The sequence below is a fragment of the Bubalus bubalis genome, chromosome 7 (genome assembly GCF_019923935.1).
Source record: "Bubalus bubalis isolate 160015118507 breed Murrah chromosome 7, NDDB_SH_1, whole genome shotgun sequence".
Lineage (NCBI taxonomy): Eukaryota > Metazoa > Chordata > Mammalia > Artiodactyla > Bovidae > Bubalus > Bubalus bubalis.
Genome location: NC_059163.1, coordinates 57,033,997 through 57,056,390, shown reverse-complemented (window position 1 = coordinate 57,056,390; position 22,394 = coordinate 57,033,997). Strand labels below are relative to the sequence as shown.

Genomic DNA, 22,394 nt, shown 5'->3' with positions numbered 1-22,394 from the left:
TGTTTGGAAGAGAAGGGGATGCAGCCTTGGAGAGAGACAGCATGGAGGAGTGGTGAAGAGCAGAACTGAGGCCAGGCTACTTGGTTTTGAATCCTGCCTCTTGCCTCTTCCTCGCAGTGACCATGGGCAGTCACTTAACCTTTTTGGGTCTTACCTGTATAACGGAGAGAAGAGTACTTACCCCATGTTATAGTGATTAAAGAACTCAATATTCCTAAGGCACTTAGAGCAGAGCCTGACACTTAGTAAATGCCATGTGTTGGTTAAATAAATTAAAAAGAACTAGAGGTGGGAATTAAAAAGAATTAGTAGTGGGTATTAAAAAGCAGAGACAACACTTTGCCAACAAAGGTCCGTCTAGTCAAAGCTATGGGTTTTCTGGTAGTCGTGTATGGATATGAGAGTTGGACCATAAAGAAGTCTGAGCACTAAAGAACTGATGCTTTCAAACTGTGGTGCTGGAGAAGACTCTTGAGAGTTCCCTGGACAGCAAGGAGGTCAAACCAGTCCATCCTAAAGGAAATCACCCCTGAATATTCACTGGAAGGACTGATGCTAAAGCTGAAGCCTCAATACTTTGGCCACCTGATGAGAAGAGCCAACTCATTGAAAAAGACCCTGATGCTGGGAAAGATTGAGGGCAGGAGGAGAAGGGAGCGACAGAGGATGAGATGGTTAGATAGCATCACTGACTAAATGGACATGAATTTGAGCAAACTCCAGGAGATAGTGGAGGTCAGAGAAGCCTGGCGTGCTGCAGTCCATGGGGTCTCGAAGAGTCAGACGTGCTTAGTGACTGAACAACAATAAGAGGTGGGAAAATGACAGGAGAGATTAGTGTCAAGATAACTAATGAGAACCTGCTGTATTGCACAGGAAACTCTACTCAGTGCTCTGTGGTGACCTAAATGGGAGGGAAACCGAAAAAACCAGTGAATGTTTGTATACATACAGCTGATTCACTTTGCTGTACAGCAAGAAACTAACACAACATTGTAAAGCAACTATATTCCAATAAAAATAAATAACAACAACAGAGAGTTCTCTTAGGAGGCAAATGTCTCAAAACAAAAACAAAAACCCTCCAAGGGCGGAGATTGATTTCAAACGAGAAGAGGTAATCAGTGGACATAAAAATGGCAGAGAAAGCAAGTAGGTGAGGATCAAAAGGTAGACAACAAGGTGAGTATTTGAAGGTATTACGTGGCTTCTAACTATTCAGATGTGTGACCTTAAGCAAGTCACATAACCTCCCCACAAGTTACAAATCAGATGGCTAGATGTTCTTTTAGGTCTGTTCCAACTCCAGAAATCCATGGACCTAGCTTCCATTTTTAAGAATGTGCTAGGAGCAGAAGCTGAACTGTTGTTTCAGGTAGGGTTAAGGAAAGATGATAGTATTCACATCTGGTATCGAAGTCATTTCCTGAGCTTGAATGAGAAAAGAGCGTCAGGAGGGGCAAGGCTGAGGCTGGGAGGTACGGGGCTGGATTGCTCCGTGAAGATAGTGGCTGTCTACCACCGTAAAACTTTCATGGGTTTCTTGAATGCATTTTCCTCTTCTCCCCTCAAGTATTTGGTTCCATTTCTTATTTTTTGACCTTTTCCCTTGTTAAGTTGCATGTGAAAGGGACTCATTGTTTGAAATCTGTCTCCTTAGGAAGGAAGAGTGTGCTTGAGACGCGCAGCAGCATAAAGAGCAGGTGCCATTACTCCAGTTGAGTTCCGGCACAGGGAACATGCTTAACTGGCTGTGCTGAATTCTTTCTGCCTAACTAGATAGCATATTTTTGATATTACAGTCCATCTGCATGCCATTTTCTTATGTGTATTTTTTTTTGAGTTGCTTTATTATTCTCATTTTTCCCTTGGGCTTTTTAAATATTCCTGTTTTACGAAGCAGCATTTGGCTTTTGTTTGTTTGTTTTTGTTTGCTTCTAGTGCTCTGACTCTGGGTTATTTGAATATAAGTTTATTGTGTTTAGCTACCGAGTGAAGGGTGCTTGTTTCTGAGGAACAAACCTGTTATTCTGGCTTAAGATATGCAAACAGATGGTACTCCACAAATTTTAGTATCTTTGAGAGGTGATGCTGACTGCATGGGTCTTTGGCAACCTGATTTAAACAAATACTCACCTTGGTCATATTAATGTTTGAATCAGGCTGTGGTAAGCACAGTGTTCCTGGATTTGAACCTGGAAGGAATTATGAAAAAAGAACAGTGAGTTCAGTGGCAGTGGTTGTCTGCCTATAGACTTCAGGTTTTCCTTTCTTGGCTTTTCTTCACTGAAGTTTCATTTGGAATATTTTTTATTAGGTTGTGCTAGGTTATGCTATAGTAACAAAAAACACTCAAATCTCAGCTGCTTAAGACAACAGAGTTTTCGTTATTGTTTATGTTGTCGTTCTTCAGTCACTCAGTTGTGTCTGACTCTTTGTGACCCCATGGACTGCAGCACGCCAGGCTTCCCTGTCCTTCACCATCTCCTGGTTGTTCAAACTCATGTCCAATGAGTGGATCATGTTGTCCAACCATCTCGTTCTCTGTCGTTCCCTTCTCCTCCTGCCTTCTATCTTTCCCTGCATCAGGGTCTTTTCCAATGAGTCGGTTCTTCCCATCAGGTGGCCAAGCTATTGGAGCTTCAGCTTCAGCATCAATCCTTCCAATGAATATTCAGGGTTGATTTTCTTTAGGATTGACTGGTTTGATCTCCTTGCAGTCCAAGGGACTCTCAAGGGTTTTCTCCAACACCACAGTTCAAAAGCATCAATTCTTTACCACTCAATCTTCTTTATGGTTCAACTCTCACATTCGTACATGACCACTGGAAAAATCATGGCTTTGAGTAAACGGACAGCAAAGTGATGTCTCTGCTTTTTATACGCTGTCTAGGTTTGTCATAGCTTTTCTTCCAAGAAGCAAGTGTCTTTTAATTTCATGGCTGCAGTCACTGTCCACAGTGATTTTGGAGACCAAGAAAATAAAAGTCTGTCACTGTTTCCACTGTTTCCCCATCTATTTGCCATAAAGTGATGGGACCAGGTGCCATGATCTTAGTTTTCTGAATGTTGAGCTGTAAGCCAGCTTTTTCACTCTCCTCTTTCACCTTCATCAAGAGGCTCCTTAGTTCCTCTTCCCTTTCTGCCATAAGGGTGTTGTCATCTGCATATCTGAGGTTATTGACATTTCTCCTGACAGTCTTGATTCCAGCTTGTGCTTCCAGCCTGTGTCACCCTGTTTATGTTGCACGTCTGTGGAGGGCTGGCTTCTGGTGGCATGTAGGCCGATGGCGTTTCCTCACCTGGAATGTTCCTGGTAACTGTGGTGGAGGGAAAGAAACCCGGTGAATCATGTACCACCTATTATGGGATTTGTTCTGGAGGTGATATTATTTCTACTCACATTTTACTGCTCAGTAAATAAAAGGCAACTTAAAGCAAGTCAAATGGCCATACTTAACTTCAAGTGGGCAGTAAAGCATAATCTTATCATGTTCTGGAGGGAGGAGAATCAGAAATATTTGGTAAATAGCACTAAATACCTACCATAGGCTTTACATAAGCCAGATACTGTAATGGATGCTGTGGACACAAAAATGAACAGAGTATGTCCTAGGCCTAGAGAAATTAAATTTTGGGGAAACAGCTTTATATAAGAATTTCAAAAATAATGATGAAACAAAGTTGGTTTAAAAATTATCTCTGTATTAAGAGAAGAGGACTGTTTCCTTATCATCCCATTTCTCCAGTTTTTGTAATTATTTTCAATGAGCTGCAAATAGCTATGAAATAGTCTTCAGAACTTAAATCTTGTTAAGAAAAATTGGCTTTACTTAATTTCACATAATTTTTAGGTCCCTTTTTGAATCATTATGAAACAGTTTTTGTGTTTTTGCCATGCTTTAGCAGTCTAAAATTGAATGTGCCTAAGGAGAATAACTTCTTTATTACAGGCTGGCTGAAAACTCAGACAAAATTCCATTGAAAGCCAGTTGGTTTTCTATTTTTTTCCAATGTGTCCTTCAGCGCTGAAATTGGAAATAAACCAGCATTATGGCTTCATAACTGAAAGTGTAGCAATTCGGTACAATATACAAGCAAATTTGCCATTTAAAATATCAGACATCTGTCTGAAGTTGGTGCTGACCTTCTAAACTGCAGCTGAATGTCCAGATTGTTATTTCTTCATCCTCCTCGGAGGCATTTCAGTCCTGGGTTCACAGCCCCATGATTCTTGTCTGCTTCCTAGCTGGTTATGGGTTGTTTCCTAGAGTCTAGACATGAAATGAAAAATGATTATGTAATCCATTTCCTGTTCATCCATGCAAAATTCAGAGGAAGGTCTCAAATCTTGGAGACATACACCTCCTTTTTGGTAGAAAGAACAGATGCTTGGGTTTTATGGACATGAGCAGAAGTCTTGGCTGGCCTCCTGCTACCTAGACAACCTTGGGCAAGCTGCTTAATTTCTTTAAGTCTCAGTTTCCTTCTCAGTAAAATGAGGAACATAACTGTTTCAGAATGTTGTTGTGAGAGTTCAGTATATGGTTTATATAAACTGCCAGCAACGTCTGATGTGTACTAAGCGCCCAAGAAATATTCGCTATTGGCAAGGTACTTACTGGTTTTCAAAGGGTTTCGTCAGATTTTAGCTCATAGGAATAAATCAAAGAGGTAAAAGGCATATTGAAGTGGATTTCCATTAATTTGACAAAGATAAAAAAAGACTTCTAATTCTCTTTTTGACATTACAATCACAGCTGACTCAGTGAAGCTCCAATTTAATTATGATGGGTCTCTCCTTTCTCCTATATTCACATTTCTTCTCACTCATCATTGTGTTAGATTCCATATACATGGAGTCTCTCCAACCACATCTGTTCACTTCTAAATCTTTTCTGATACTTTTTTGAGTTTTGAGTGATTACCTTAGTAAGGGCTTCTCAGGTGGCGCTAGTGGTAAAGAACCCGCCTGCCAATGCAGGAGACTTAAGAGACACAGGTTCAATCCCTGGGTCAGCAAGATCCCCTAGAGGAGGGCATGACAACCCACTCCAGTATTCTTGTTTGGAGAATCCTATGGACAGAGAAGCCTGAAGGGCTACAATCCATGGGGTTGCAAAGAGGTAGACACGACTGAAGCAGCTTAGCACATGTGCACACACGCACCGTAGTGAATAGTGATTAAGGGCTGAGGAACTGGGTACCAATACTATAGGTAAAGAAAACAAAAATGTCAATAATTTTAATGACAATAGCTAACAGTAATTGAATCTGTGTCTAGCTAGTAACTGGAGTTTTCTTTTCTCATATAAAATCATTGTTCCCTCAATCTTGTAAGAGCCACAGATGAAGAAATTCAGGCCAGGACGTTAAGTAATCTGCCCTGGGCAACATACTTAGTAAATGCTAACAAGCGCTGTTTCTGGAATTTGAATCCAGACCCCTTGACTTCAAAATATTAATAGCTTGTTTTTCCCCTCTGAGCCCTATTGTACAGACAAGTTTGAGTTCAAAATAGGGAGGTTATGTTCTTGGCTAATGAATGCTGTGTGAACACTGCTTGAGTAGATTAATCATGGCAACTAAAAATAACGGTGTATTGTTGCCTTTCTGGACAATCTAAACTTGCTTGTCTGAGTGACTTTAAAATATAAAGTGTGGCTCTGCTCTGGATGCCCCCGAGGGAGTTTTGAGACCTGGAATCCCGTTTTGGGGGTGACTCTCCGTTTGTAATTTCATGTTTTGTGTACACATGGCCTCTTGTCCGTATCCATATGGGTTAGGAATGAGAAGATTTGAAAAAGCAAATAGCCTATACCTTCCTGTCTGAATGACTCCCCCATTTCTCTCACCTCTGACAACTTTCTAAACAGATTGGCCTAGTAAGTCAATCCAGGGGCCCTCTGTCCTTGTTTTTAATAATATTATTTGTGCATGGCTTTGTGGTCAGTTTTCCATTTAAAAATGTTTCCTAAAATCAATGTTAAGGCCTAGGGGACAGCTACTGATTGAGACTTTTACTTTGAATTAAGAGGCTTACTTGGCTGGACACTGTTCTTAAATGATAGTAATCTCTCATGACTGAAAACCTGATGGCTAAAATGCGGGACACTTGGGAGCTCTTAAAATGATCGAGTTTCTATTACATTTTGTTTTTTTAAGTTGACAGTGGACGCTGATGCATAATTTTCCGATCTAGTTTCACGGTCCTTTTGATCAACCTCAAATAAGACTGAATGTGACAGCATCTCTCAAAGGGTTAATATCCTGGAATTTCACACTTAACAATTGGCATTATGTCCTCTGCATTCTTGAGGAATTTTCTCACTGATGTCAAAAGATTTTGGTTTGTTATGCAAGACAGTGGTCCTCTGACTTCGCATATCACATTCTCTTAATCTGGATGGAAATCCCTGCATGCTAATTGGGGAAGGAAAAAGGTGGTGTAAGTGGTTCCTTGGCTACAGGTGAATTAAATGTGTGAGTGCATTTAGTTAAAAAAAAAAAATAATAAAGCACAACAGAAGTCTTGAAAATGAGTGGGCATTCTGTTGAAATGGCTGCTTCTCACGTTTTTATCACTTTGTGTCTTACTACTGTGCTGCTGTGATTATATTTTAGGAAACCCTTTACTGTATTTATATCTTATTTTTCTATTATCTGATTGGTCTTAGTTACCTATTAGCTGGGTAAGAAACCGTCCCAACTTATTGGCTTAAAATACAGCAGTTTATTATTTCTCAAGATTTTCTGAGTTGACTAGCTCAGCTGAGTGGTCCTCTTCCAGGTGATATTGGCAGGCCGTTGTATTCAGCTGGGGTTGAGAGGCCAGGTTGAAAGGTCAGAGAAGTCTTCTCTCCCATGTCTGGTATCTCAGTGTCCTCTTATAACATGGTGATCTCTGGGCAGTTGAACTTCCTCAGGTAGCTGGATTCCAAGAGACAGAAAGCAGAAGCTGTTCATCCTCTTAAGGCTAATTCCAGACCATATTCAGTTCAGTCCAATTGCTCAGTCGTGTCTGACGCTTTGCAACCCCACAGACTGCAGCACTCCTGGCTTCTCTGTCCTTCACGAACTCCCTGACCTTGCTCAAACTCATGTCCAAAGAGTTGGTGATGCCATCCAACCATCTCATCCTCTGTCGTCCCCTTCTCCTCCCACCTTCAGTCTTTCCCAGCATCAGGATCTTTTCCAATGAGTCAGTTCTTCACATCAGGTGGCTAAATAAAGTATTGGACCTTCAGCTTCAGCATCAGTCCTTCCAGTGAATATTCAGGACTGATTTCCTTTAGGATTCACTGGCTTGATCTACTTGCAGTTCAAGGGACTCTCTAGAGTCTCCCCCAACACCACAATTGAAAAGCATCAACCCCAAAGTTCAAAAGCATCCAGACCATATACTTTCACCATAGCCTATTGGTCAAAAAAGTTAGAGTTTAGATTCAAGGGGAAGGGAATAGACCCCACCTCTTGATGGATGGAGAGGTGTGTGCCTAAAGGGATGGAAGGATTGATGGCCAAACTAGACAGGTAGAGGCAGTCTTGAGGGTAGAGAGCCTTATCCTGGCTGATGGAAATGCCAAAGGCAGAGACACATTTTGTCCCACTTCCTGTGTAGGGTTCTGGGTGGAGACTGCTTCATGGAGTATCCTCATGCCAACCTGAAACATAGTGAACAGCAATGTAAGAGGAGGACACCATGGTGAAGTCAGGTAGAAGGAGGTCTTAGCTGCACTCACAGTCCTTTCTCAGCTTCTGTGTGGTGGCGGAAGGCACCTGAAGTTCTTCATTTCTTCAAAGGAGAACTCACAAGACCGTGGAATTAAAAAACGGTGGGCTTCGGGCAGGAACTGGGTGGAGCCTGAGACCCAGAGCTGACCGCAGTACTACTGGAGGCTGGCTGGTGGTACCCAAGGCCCTGACCATGGTCCATGGATGTCAGTAGCAGATGCCCATGGAATATCAAGGCTGAGAGAGAGAGCCAAACTCACTTCTGTGGTCCCTAGGCAAGGCAGCAAGGGCTAGACAGGATTCAGAGGATACCATCTGATTTGCATTCCCCATCTTCCATGTCACTGTAATAATGGAGATACATCACCTTCTCTCCATACGCCTAGTTACTATCCTGGAGATAAGCAGGAAATTGGAGCAACCGATCATGATGCCTAAAAAGACTGAACTTAATGGAGCTGTTTAATTGATTGCATTGGACTAAGTATTTGCCAGATTTGTCTATAATTAGGTCTCTTTTCTTCTGGTAGTCTGAATGATGGCTCCCAAATATGTTCATGTCCTAAACCTTGTAACCTCTGAATATCTTACCATACATGGCAAAAGAAACTTTGTAGTTGCAATTAAATAAGGATCATTCGATGAAAAGATTATCCTAGATTATCTGAGTGGGCCCAGTATAATCACAGAAGTCTTTGAAGAGTGAGACATGACAACCAAGCCAGATGTTGGAGTGATGTCTTGATGCTCTGAAGATGGGGGAAGGGGCCATGAGCTAAGGAACGCAGAAACCTCTAGAAGCCGGAAAAGAAAAGCTCCTCTGAAGCTTTGAAAAGGAAAGTAGCCCTGCCAGCACCTTGGTAAGAGACTTCTGACCTTCAGAACTGTAAGAGGATAGATTTGTATTGTTTCAATCAACTAAAATTTATGTGGTAGTTTGTTACAGCAGCAGTAGAAAACTAAATAAAGTCACTTGGAAACACTGAAGCTACACTTTTATTGTTCATCTGGGTGCAAAACAGAGCTAGAATCCGCTTTATTTTTTTCCACATTCATTCTCCTAGTAAGGTATTATTTCTATTTGATAAATAAGAACACTGAAGAGTAGGGAGTAAAGTTCAGTAGCTTTGTCCAGACTGAATGGTTAATGATTGAGCCAGGTCTAGAGCTCAGTTCTTTCTGAGCCACAGAGAAGCTCTCTGAGGACACCATGCAAGAGCATGGTCTTGTGCCAAAATGGAAATCTATATACACAGTACACTTTCAGGATCTCAAAAATCCTATCTTACAAGTCCTGTACTGAGGGACTTCCCTGGTGGGTCCAGTGGTTAAGAATCTGCCTTTCAGTACAGAGGACTTGGGTTCAATCCCTGGTCTGGGAATTAAAATCCTGTGTGCCATGAGGGAGCTGAGCCCATGCTCTGGAACCCACGCACCACAATTAGAGAGAAGCCCACGTGTAGTGATAAACAGCCCACATGCCACAACTAAGACCTGACGTAGCCAAAAAAAAAAAAAAAGGAAAAGTTCTATGTGGTAGCAGCTTACTGGCATGACGCTTCCTAGAAATAATATGACAACAATTGCCGCTACATGACTAAATGATCCACACATCCTGACTTTCAAATATTTCAATTCCTTAAGAAATAACCAAGGTACTATATTCTACTTTAAATGGTGTAGGCAGCCTTCAGTTCTTTACAGTTTTTGACAAAGTTGAGTTCTAATTACTTTTGATGGGAAAGGTCATAGAACCACAGGAAAGTCCTCTGGCTTTTTAATTAAAAAAAAAAAAAAATCCTTCCAATTTCTACATTAGGATGCCAGGAGTCCTTGTTCTATTGTTGGAGGTAATGGTGGCGGGGGAGGGTTGAACCTCTTGTTTCCTCATCTTCATCTAGACTTCTGGACACCAGGCTCCTTCCTTCTTTGTGCTTGTCCATCACTGTGGTACCACTGGACTGTGAGTGGGCTCACCTCCACGTTACTTCTCCTTGAGTGGTTCTGACCTGCAGGAGGTGGGTTCTTGCCCCCAATGGAGGATTGGGACACAGGCTTAGTCATGGCCTGCTCACCAATCTGGGTCACTCAGAAATAATATCCATATGTTGGGGACAGCTTGTGTTAAGAATAAGCTTTGTGAGCCAGTTAATACCGTGGAAGATTTTTTCCTAACGTTGTCACTGTGCTATTTGCAGCACAAGTTCCAGCAAAACAGCCTTTCCATTTTATCATCAGGACTGTGGAGGCAGCATGGACAGCAATTGAACAATGGCGCCAGGGCAACCTGTGTGAGAGATGCTGTCAGGACGGGGCATGGAATTCAGACATTTCTAATTTTCTGTGCATGCTCTTTGGTCATACCCAAGGAGCTTTAATATGTTCTTCGTTGCTTTGTTTGCAAAGGATGGGAAACGTGGATTTGGTGAATGTCCAGGTATGTATTGGAAGTGTGGCACTGGTAGAAATAAATCCACTAAGGAGATGCATTAAAAGGTGCCACACTGGGGTAGAAAGACGTGGCTTCTAGCTGCTCTTCCACACCTCCTACTGAAAGGTGAATTCTTTAAAAATGAAATCCATCTCCACAGTCCCCTAGGTAATGTGTCAAACACTGTCATGGAGCTCGGATCCCTTTAGTTACGTGCTTTGTTATTTCTGAACGTGAGCCTGACACAAAAATCTTCTAAGAAGGATTTCCAGAAGGGCTACTGTAGCTGTGTGCATGCTTTAGAATAAAAGTGAATCCGCTTTTCACTTAAACACACACACACACACAAAACCTAATTTGTGTTCATGAAAAATATCTTTGCCTGTCTAGACAGTAGTGCTGATCACTTGGTTTTCGTAAGGAAGGGATACAGAAAAACTATTATTCTCCCCAGAAACCTTGTAAGGTCCCGTGTGACCCGAGAGACCTCTCCCTCAACTAGTGTAACAGGAACCAGAGTGTGTAAAGAGCTTGACGACTGCTGTTATAACGCAGACCTGGCATTATGGAGCTTTCCTGTTTGGAGCCCCTTAAAGACCATTGCTGATCGCCCTACAGATTGAGGGTGAAAGAGCTTTGGAACCAGCGTGACTGGTGTCACTACTGTGCTGTGAGGTTTCCACCCGGATGGCATTTATAACTAATAGAAAGGAAATTCTGTAATGTAATTAACTGACATGAAGGAAGGAAGCATTAAAGCCCAATTTTACAGGCAAGAACAGCAGAGGAGGATCAAAGGGGAGTCTTTCTTTGCTATCTGCCTTTCCAGATATTGTGCTCGGGGTGTTGCAGATGGGCTTGGCAATAATGAAAAAAGGGTTTTGTTTTTGTTTTTCGTTTACAGAGTGATCAGAATGGCCTAATGCATGCCAGTTAGGTCTCTGTGTATTTCCCTCTATTTTCCACATAGATTCATTTTTTCCCTCTTGTTCTCCCAGACATCTTCTTCCATGTTGATGACTGTAAGTCATCAAAGGCATCTGGAAAGCTGTTTTTAGGTCTTCAGCTGTTGTTGGATGGTGTTGAGAAATTTTTACTTTCACAATGGCCCAAAGTGAATTGTTGCATGTGGTTAAGTCTGAACACCGCAGTGACCACAGGATCTAGTCCTGTGCAGCCCATTGTACACGGAATTTGTTGCCAAAAGATTTTCCACCTGGGATATGGGAAGATGCTAAGACACTCACTGTATTATTGCAGGCAAGCTGTTGCCCAAAACAGATATCAGTTTGTTCATATGTCTGAAGCACATTCAGTGTGCGATTGACCCTTGTATTGAACACATATTGAAATTGTCACCCATCACATGGGGAGAAAGTGGGTTATTTAACAGAGACACAGCCTCCTGCATCCTAATCTGCACAAATAAGAAGATGGAGGTTCAGAGAGGTTAAGTAACTTGCTCAGGGCACAGGAACAAGAGGACACACTGCTGGGTCTGTCGGACTCCAGTGCCTGTGCTCTTTATCACAGGGCTTCTCAGATATCAATGGGGATGGACTAAGCTTTTGTTTTCTCTCTAAAATTTCCAGTCCGTTGTTAATACTGTACACATAGTATTTTGTTGTGATTAGTACCCAACTTGCATCACATGCAGCTAACCCAGCCACCTCGCCAGCACCTAAACCAGCTGAGATGCCACTCATCAGGATAGGTCCTCTAATGACGTACGTGCTTGGGTGGGGTGGCAGTGCCAGACTGCTGTGAAAGTTTCTGAATGCTAATCTTCAAGTCCATGGTGACATCATAGACTGGTAAGGATGGACCCACAGATGGCACTTTGAGTGGTGCCCCTTGGGTGTGCGGTTGAAGGGAGCTGTATGTATGGGAAAAGATAGACTCTGACTCAGGAGGAAACACTGGGAGTGAAGGTGAATATGTGGAAAATAGACCCTTCCAGCTGGAAAATGTGGTTTTCCTACTCTCTCCAGGACAGTCCTGAATTCTGGATGATTATGTTTGCAGCCTGTCTACCCAGGTTATTGCTGTCAAGTCAGATGGGAATCTATTGCAACCCCCTCTGCAGGAGAAACCCCAGGAGATTTCTAACACCTATAAAAAAATTGACATGTGGGGATGAGGGGCAAGGAGATTCATAAAGGGGAGTGTAGCAAAGTACCCATCTTGCCGTTGTTTTTCCCAAAGTCCATTTTAATCACTTGGAAATTTGTTCAACTCACATATTGAGCGTCACCTGTACATTTGCCTCTTGGTAGACGTTTCATGATCGAGGTAGTGTTTATGTACATTACAGTTTACTGCTGCTGGAGGGAGGGAAGCAGTAAGAAGACACTTTAAATATCATTAAATAAACTTTAGAATTAGTTTTGTTATTAATTGCTCTTCTGTAAGTAACAGTTTTAAGAAATGTTTAATGCTTAATTACATCCTTTGTATGTGATTAAATACGGTATTTGTAGTAATTTTATTTTTTAAAGGATATTAATCAGGACAATGAGGCCTTACAAATAGCTGAGAAAAGAAGAGAAGCTAAAGGCAAAGGAGAAAAGGAAAGATACCCGTTTGAATGCAGAATTCCAAAGAATAGCAAAGAGAGATAAGAAAGCCTTCTTCAGTCATCAGTGCAAAGAGAGGAAAATAATAGAATAGGGAAAGACTAGAGATCTCTTCAGGAAAATGAGAGATACCAAGGGAACATTTCATGCAAAGATGAGCTCAATAAAGGACAGAAATGGTATGGACCTAACAGAAGCAGAAGATATTAAGAAGAGGTGGCAAGAATACACAGAAAAACTATACAAAAAAGATCTTCACAACCCAGATAACCACAATGGTGTGATCACTCACCTAGAGCCAGACATCCTGGAATGCGATGTCAAGTGTGCCTTAGGAAGCATCACTACAAACAAAGCTAGTGGAGATGATGGAATTCCAGTAGAGCTATGTCAAATCCTGAAAGATGATGCTGTGAAAGTGTTGCACTCAATATGCCAGCAAATTTAGAAAATGCAGCAGTGGCCACGGGCCTGGAAAAGGTCAATTTTCATTCCATTCCCAAAAAATGTTCAAACCACTACACAATTGCACTCATCTCACATGCTATAATGCTCAAAATTCTCCAAGCCAGGCTTCAACAGTGTACACAAATCGTGAACTTTCAGATGTTCAAGCTGGATTTAGAAAAGGCAGAGGAACCAGAGATCAAATTGCCAACATCCTCTGGATCATGGAAAAAGCAAGAGAGTTCCAGAAAAAAATCTATTTCTGCTTTATTGACTATGCCAAAGCCTTTGACTGTGTGGATCACAACAAACTGTGAAAAATTATGAAAGAGATGGGAATACCAGAGCACCTGACCTGCCTCCTGAAAAATCTGTTTGCAGGTTAAGAAGCAACAGTTAGAACTGGACATGGAACAACAGACTGTTTCCAAATCAGGAAAATAGTACATCAAGGCTGTATATTGTCACCCTGCTTATTTAACTTATATGTTGAGTACATCATGAGAAATTCCGGGCTGGATGAAGCACAAGCTGGAATCAAGATTGCTGGGGAAAATATCAATAACCTCAGATATGCAGATGATACCACCCTTGTGGCAGAAAGCGAAGAACAACTAAAGCGCCTCTTGATGAAAATTAAAGAGGAGAGTGAAAAGTTGGCTTAAGACTCACCACTCAGAGAACTAAGAAACGGTCCCATCACTTCATGGCAAATAGATGGGGAAACAATAGAAACAGTGACAGACTTTATTTTTGGGGGCTCCAAAATCACTGCAGATGGTGATTACAGCCATGAAATTAAAAGACGCTTGCTCCTTGGAAGGAAAGTTATGACCAACCTAGACAGCATATTAAAAAGCAGAGACGTTATTTGCCAACAAAGGTCTGTCTAGTCAAAGCTATATTTTTTCCAGTAGTCATTTATGGATGTGAGAGTTGGACTATAAAGCAAGCTGAGCACTGAAGAATTGATGCTTTTGAACTGTGGTGTTGGAGAAGACTCTTGAGAGTCCCTCGGACTGCAAGGAGATCCACCCAGTCCATCCTAAAGGAAATCAGTCCTGAATATCCATGGGAGGGACTGATGTTGAAGCTGAAACTCTAATACTTTGGCCACCTGATTCAAAGAACTGACTCACTGGAAAAGACCCTGATGCTGGGAAAGATTGAAGGCGGTAGGAGAATGGGACGACAGAGGATGAGATGGTTGGATGGCATCACCGACTCAATGGACATGAGTTTGAGTAAGTAAGCTCCGGGTGTTGGTGATGGATAGGGAAGCCTGGCGTGCCGCAGTCCATGGGGTCGCAAAGAGTCGGACACGACTGAGCAACTGAACTACACTGAATCAGGGAAATAGCATTTAGTTAGAACAGTGTTTTTATAGGAAAAATCAGATCTTCCTGAAATGTTTTTTTACTTTAACACTTTTCTCAAGAATAAAACGTGTCAGAAAGAAGTGTGAAAACTGCCTGTGGTTAGCAGAAGAATTTATTATGTGAGACAGTACTGGTTAAATGGTGCAGTATGGTACCAGTTGGGTTCATTGGCCCAAGATAGCATAAATAATCTTCTAGAATTTTAGGATCTACAGAATGAAGAAGAAAATATCACTGTCTGTTTCTGGTAATATGGGCAGACCTAATTCTTTGGTGACCACGTATAAAAAAGATTAGTGACACTCTCAAAAGTCTTTACAATGACTCCAGTTATGAAGTAGCAGAATAAGAAGATCTTAAGTCAAAGATCTTAAGTCTTAGACTCTCGCTGTTCGTAGATTCTATTCTTTCATGTTCGATTTCACTCCTGTCTCATTCAGTATTGCATTTAGGGCTATTTGTGCAGTTTTGTTGGGCTTCCCACGTGGTGCTGGTGGTAGTGCCTAACAATGCAGGAGACACAAGAGACGCAGGTTCTGTCCCTGGGTCGGGACGATCCGCTGGAGGAGGGCATGGCAACCCACTCCAGTAGTCTTGCCGGATAATCCCATGGACAGAGGAGCCTGGCGGGCAAAGAGTCAGACATGACTGACGTGACTTAGCATGCAAGCACATGCTATCTGGTGCTTTCTCACTTGGAGTCTGTTTCACTTGGTGCTACATGTACGGGTGGCAGTGACTTCAGTCTTTCTTCCTACCAAGGATGTCATGGATTGCTGGGGATTCTTGATTCAACTTGCATTGCATTTCATCTCTTGCATGGAGATTACTTGGAGAAAATATGAAAACGCATATCTAAAATTTATTATAGAGTTCGGCAAAATAAAATTTAGTTCAGTTTTAATGAAAAATGAAAATCTAATAGCTTCTTTATAAATAAAATCTATTAGTAGTATCTTGAGTAAAGACCTAATTTCAGTTCACTTCAGTCGCTCAGTCATGTCTGACTCTTTGCAACCCTGTGGACTGCAGCACGCCAGGCTTCCCTGTCCATCACCCTGTCCATCATCCTGGAGCTTACTCACACTCATCTCCATTGAGTAAGTGATGCCATCCAACCATCTCATCCTCTGTTGTCCTCTTCTCCTACCGCCTTCAATCTTTCCCAGCATCAGGGTCTTTTCCAGTGAGTCAGTTCTTCATATCAGGTGGCCAAAGTATTAGAGTTTCAGCTTCCAATGAATATTCAGGACTGATTTCCTTTAGTTGGATCTCCTTGCACAACTAAAGAAGAACTAAAGAGCCTCTTGATGAAAGTGAAAGAGGAGCATGAAAAAGTTGGCTTAAGACTCAACACTCAGAAAACTAAGAAACGGTCCCATCACTTCATGGCAGATAGATGGGGAAACAATGGATCATGGCAAATAGATGGGGAAACAATGGAAACAGTGATAGACTTTACTTTTGGGGGCTCCAAAATCACTGCAGATGGTGATTGCAGCCATGAAATTAAAAGATGCTTGCTCCTTGGAAGGAAAGTTATGACCAACCTAGACAGCATATTAAAAAGCAGAGACATTATTTGCCAACAAAGGTCTGTCTAGTCAAAGCTGTGTTTTTTCCAGTCATTTATGGATGTGAGAGTTGGACTATAAAGAAAGCTGAGCACTGAAGAATTGATGCTTTTGAACTGTGGTGTTGGAGAAGACTGTTGAGAGTCCCTTGGACTGCAAGGAGATCCAACCAGTCCATCCTAAAGACCTAATTTATATGTGTTAAAAAATACTCTTTGTTTTAGATTTGTTGGCTTGATACTCTCTTGCTCTGTTTTTAAGTTTCTAAAGAGAAACTTCAATACTTAGAATGTTTCGCAAATCTGTGATTTTTTTTTCTCTCTGGTAAAGGCATCATTGTACTTTAGTTTTAATATGAGGGAAAATGAAGGTGGGAGTGGAATTTCTATTAAATATTTGGAATTTTTGTTCCCCTCCAACATCTAAACTATGCATGGGATTTGGAAAATGAATTAGAAAGAGAATCTTTCACAGATATTTAAAAAATGCTCTTCTTAATGGTGAAGAGTTCAGATTTCTGAATAGTGCTATTTCGTTTAGGATCTTAGGTTGCTAAGTGGTATGTAATGATCTCTATTTTTTTCTCCTTGAGTTTTATTTTAACTTCCTACAAAATGAAAGATCTTTTATTAAAAAATTAATTTTAAATGTCTACTTTGCTCACATAAACTCTTTTGCTGGTATAAACTAACAATAGTGCAGGCTAAAAATATATTAATTTTACATTTTGGGGAGTGGACCCCTGCTAAGGAAAGAGAGAGTGATTAGAATCAGGTTTGTTCCTTTGTCTCTCTCTGCCCCTAAACTCTTGGGTTAGTGGGAAGCTGGAGATGGCACAGGAAACAGGGGTTGTGATTTCTTCTCTTAGACGTTAATTTTAAAATTAAAGAGGACAGATGGGCGAGAACAGCCCACCAAAAATGCATTTTACAGAAGACACAAGTTTGGCCATTTAGAGCCGTGTCTAAAATAGATTCAGTGTTGTACAAATGTTTAGTGTGTCCCCTGGCATACATGGCTCTCAGTCTTTTTTTGTGGAGCCAATGAGTGAAATCAGAATAATTGATTTCGATAATGAGACCTTCACTCGTGTGGGTCTCCATTGTGGGCTGAAATCACCTGTATTTTCAAAACAAACTGTGTGTGCTCATTTTGGTTGACTTGGTTGAAGGCAGAAACTTTCTAACGCTCCGAAGTCCGAGCACAGCTTCTCACAAAAGCATTCATGTTACAGTGATGCAATATGGAAATAATAACAGGTTGAGTTTTAATCATTTCAGCGACACATGTCTCCTCTCCCTCCTCACTCCTTTTTATCACATGTAATTACATTATTAGGCATGGGTAGCTTAACCACAATAAACAGTAATTGCTGGGAAACTATGGTTTTTAATTTGGAGAGAGGAATGATATGTAAATGGAAGGGAGAAGTATGAACGTGTTGTTTTTGGTGACTCTTTTTGTGTAACTGTTTAGCAATTGAGGAAGTGACTTAAATTTTGCCTGCCAATGTTTGATGCTAGATTTTTATCGAAGGAAAGGTCATATTGTTTTTCACGTGCGCTTAGTTAGAGATTTGTTTAAATGGAAACATAAGCTAGCAAGCATCAGTCTCAAATTTTGGGAATGAGTTCCTGCATAAAAGCTTTGTGTCTCCATGCTCCAACATAAAGAGAGAAAAAAATCATATTGTGTGTCTTTTTTTTTTCCTGCTCTGGGAGTGCAGCAAATGTGAGCAGTGTTGTGAGTTCAGACCACCTGTGAGACTCCAAATTGCTTTTTTCAATCTATGTTGAATTAAGTAACAGTTGATTATAGTATTTAAAGCAAATCAAGGAATATTCAGATGAATCAGTGGATAAACACATTTAATAGTAGTATGGACCTTACTCTTAATGCAAATGGATTATTATCCAATGAAACCACGCTTTCATCTTGTAAAGCTTTCCAGATTACAGGAAGCCAGGGCAGCTGTATTTTTCAAAACCTCACGTGTGATCCAAAAGCACCATTTTCTAGGAGAAATGAAGTTCTGTGGATAAACAGTATTTGTAAACAATGCCTAACCTCTTTTCTAAAAACCTCAAACATACACCTGGTGACGGAAAGCTCTCCTGCCAGATAAAAGGGAGTGTTCTCAGTTAACCAAGGGAGCAGCTTGGCTGGGAAAGAGACTCACGGAGCAGGTGCTGCCGGCTCTCCAGTTCCAGCGTGCAAAGGATATGAGCAGATCTCTCTGGCCTCAGGGGTTGAGAACTATTAATATAAGCAACTCAGCAAACTTCCTTCTGTGTTGCTGGCTTTGTTTTGAAGGATGTACCCACATAAAATCCATTGGCTCAAGGAAATGCAGGCTGACCTAGACCTATGTAAAAAACTGTGATTGGTAGAAAAGGCTGCATGTATCCTTCAGAGAAAGCTATGAGAGTGCAGCTGTTTCAATCCGGGTAGGTATTGTCAATGGGACTGAAGGGAGTTGAAATGCATGCAGAAATGGCTCACAAACAGAAGAGCTCTTCCAGTTTGCCTGAGTCTGAATAGTTCCCAAAACTTAAGACATTCGTTTGGCTTGAGTTTAAGATCTGGCAGGTTTCCTTTGTACAAAATTCTATTTTTGATACTCCTAAACAGTCACTTGGTAACTTTTCAGTGCCATATGTGTGTGTATTTTTTCTCTCTGTTGTTCAGGGCATAGCGTTAGTTTATTTTTGTAGTTTTTTGAGAAGTGATAAGGATGTTATACAGTTATAGACTTTGGGGAAAAATCCATACCAATACACGAGCTTGACCTTCAAGATAAGTCACTGGTCCTGGAACTGTTTGGTGGGTTTCAGGCCAGTACATCATTTGTGTTTGTGGTGACTCTTCATTGCTCAACACAGTGGCCTCTTTGCCTGGCATCTCTACCTCTCATTAGGCAGTCAGCATATCACAGCAGTGCTTCCCTCCCCAAATAACCCTGGAACAGAGACGCTGACACAACCATCAACCCTCGCCAAGTACAACAACATGAGGTACCATCTGCCCTAAGGAAGACCATCCCCAGAAACCTCAGAGACCCCTGGGTTGACCCTCATAGCAATGGGATTTTCACTCTTGCTCAATGTTGGGGATTTGAATATAAGCTTCCCTTCCCAAGTGGTTACGGATATCATACTCATAAAAGAAATCTTCTTGTGGACTATGTTTTGCCTAAATCTGTGCATCCACAGTCTCTGTTTAATGACTAGCTCATCAGACTGAGGTCACAGTGCTGGGTGATTTATTGGTGATGTTGCCAACTTCTACTGGTTCAGATGGTCTTGCTGAATCACCAGTATGTGCTTTCGTAGGTACAGAGTAAGAGACTCTTCACTGTTTCCCCTTTCTCTATTAACCTGTAGGAATCATATTAGGATCTTAAGCCTCTGATTGATGATCGGTTCATTGATTGCCTGTGAGAGGTGAACTCAACCCGTCCTCTGTTCCTCAGTGTTAGTTTAGGTGGAGAACGACAGCGGCCCTCTGAAATGAGAGCCCATGTAAAGTAACCGTAAAGTGGAAAGGATCAGAGGCACCTGTGGAATTTTCGTCCTTAAATTTTTCAGCAATGAATATTGCAGTTGAAGCACTCTTAGTATTTTCAAGAGAAACAGTAAAAGTAGACTGTTAAAATTAGTTCTTCCAATTAGATATTCAAAGAAAGCATAAAAATAAATGAAGTGTTATCTGTTTGCTGACTTGTATCTTTCCACAGTCCTTTTCAAATGGAATTTATTTAGCCTAAAAATGGAAATTAATTTTGCATGATAGCTTGAGTTTCTGTCTGTTCTGGAGATGGGGTAGCTACTGACTGATATCTTGCTTTATTAACTGTTGGTCTTGGCAGCACCTTTCTCTTCCACAGCACTTTCCCAGAGTGGTTCAGTAAAACAAATGCAATCTTTGGAGAACTTTGGTTCCTTGTGGCTGAGATAAATATATGTCAACTTAAAGTGGGTTTTGTTTCCCTCCATGAATGAATTCTTAGAGAATTGCCATTGTGAAAAGAACTGAGAAGTTGAAGTGTGATAGAATGACGTTTCCCTAAACGGTTATGGTTTGAAGCCTCAGTACATTGAGTGATTGTTCTAAAACAGGTCCTTCTTGTCAAAGGGTTTGAGGGTTGCTGCTGGTTCATATCCAAGCTGAAGGTGAGGGGAGCAGTTGTAAACTGCAGGTTCAGTTGGAACATAGTGGGGAGAAGTCTCCATTCTGGCCCTCGTCCCTTGTTTGAAGTGCAGATGGGAGCTATTAGATCCGGGCAGCATAGCGTGGGGTGGAGTATGCAGTAGGATCTAGGGGATTTAGAGTAGCCATCCTATTCCCGTTGCACTTTTGAAACCTCTGAGTCTATGACTGCCTCATACAAGTGTATGTTATAAAATAGATGAACAACTAGATCCCTAAGCAATCAGAAAGGGAACATTATCCTAAGAGATTCACAAACACAGAAGGTTAGTGGAACCATAACTTTTAGAAGTGCAGTATTCAGGGCTCAGCATGGAAATAGCTGGAATAAAGTGAGTTTTGAATGCCGACAACTGCTTTATTTTCATACCAGCTAATGAGTTAATGTGCCTCACATCCTCTAACCTTTCTGGAATGGTGAACAAATGGAGAGATGTGCTGAGTAAGTGGTGGAAGACAACATGAGCCCGAAGGCAATTAGCTGGAATTTAAAGGAATGAACCATGTGTTTATGATTAAACTAGTAAAAGCCTGTGTGTAAATCTAATTGGTAATGCTTTATCTAAAGAGAAGTGATAAAATCCCTAATGTTTTCCTTGATCTCTCAAACTGTCTTTAAAATGGAAAATGACTTCAGAAATTGAATTAGCGTGAGAGGAAAAGGAAGAATGATGTTAGTGTGTGTTTCTGAGTTGAAGGTTCTGATGTGGATCAGTGTAATGGAAGCATCAGAGACAAATTTGAAGGTTAAATTAATCTATTTCATTACAAGAGGAGCAAGTGTTGTGTGAGAAGGCTCAGGCGCTTTGGGTAAGCAGGACTAAATACTGATTTTTGCTTCTTTAACAAGATCACCATTTGCATCTATGTCTGGAAATAAGTAACATGATTGTTAGGCAGCAAAATGCTGTTTTTATTATTATTGCAGTGATGTCAATCCAAACTAGATGACTATGATCCATGGAATCTTCAAGGAAAACCAAATGTTTTTTTAAATAAAGTAATGGAGTTAGGATTTGTACATCTGTTCTTAAAAATCTGTTTTTTATAATATGGAACATATGTTAATCACTCCGTCTTTTATTAAACCGAGGGAAAATTCTTGTCCAGTGGATTAATTCTAGATCCCAGGAATGTGGAACAGTGGAGAAGAGCAGATTGAGACAGATGCCTGTTTGTCTCACCTCTTACCCACAGAACAGTGATTTCTAAACTGCTGGTTGTGACCCTTTCGAGGATAATCAAATCAAGCTAGTGGGTTGTGGCTAGCATTTTAAAAGATGAAATGGAATAGAAAATACCACAGTGCATCGACTCTGGTGAAAGCTCAGTACTGTTCTGCACACTTTGTATTAGCCCTATGCGTGTGTCCACACAGGTGTAAGCAGTCATAATGGAAGACAGGTTTTTTCTATATTCTAGAGCCTCAGCTTTGGAGGCTGCTTTAGGCTTGGGTAGGCCAGAAAACCCTACCACTGTTTGGAGAAGTAAGGCTGACTAGTCCAGGGTAGGGTCCTGGGTCTGGCTCAGAGGGCTTCCACACCACCACAGCTTTCTGACCCCTTATTTGGAAGCTAGAGTATACCTGCAGGTTCAGCTGCCTGCACCTGTCTGTCCTGCCACAGGTGAAGAAATGCTTTCATTTATCACAGTGCTCCTAAGTGTTTCCTGCTCTCCCCTTGACCTGCACTGACCCAGGAACTAGATACGTTTGTCATGTATGTGTGTGTGTGTGTGTGTGTGTGTATGTGTGTTCAGTCGCTCAGTTGTGTCCGACTCCTTGTGACCCCATAGACTGCAGCCCACCAGGCCCCTCTGTCAATGGGATTCTCCAGGCAAGAATACTGGAGTGGGTTGCCATTTCCTACTCTAGGAGTTGTCATGTATAAAGAAGCACAGTTCTCTAGTTCTTTTTTCTTTTTAGTTTTTGGGTAGCTTTTTGGAGAAATAGTTCATCTACAATACCATATAATTCACCCACTTAAGGTATGAAAATCGTGTCTTTAGGATATTCACAGAGTTGTGCAAGCATCACCACAATCAA

General features: G+C 41.3%; 1 protein-coding gene across 14 annotated transcripts in view; it reads left to right on the top strand.

Moving 5' to 3' along the window:
* LIMCH1 (LIM and calponin homology domains 1) overlaps positions 1-22,394 on the top strand; it is a 352,260-nt gene that overhangs the window by 75,670 nt on the left and 254,196 nt on the right. Inside the window, exon 1 of one of the 14 annotated variants that reach the window (XM_044945930.2) lies at positions 21,111-21,160. The exons of the other annotated variants lie outside the window; for them this stretch is intronic. The gene's annotated coding sequence lies outside the window, so the exon portion shown is untranslated. Of the gene's footprint in view, positions 1-21,110; positions 21,161-22,394 lie in introns of those variants that run through there. 14 annotated transcript variants of the gene reach the window in all.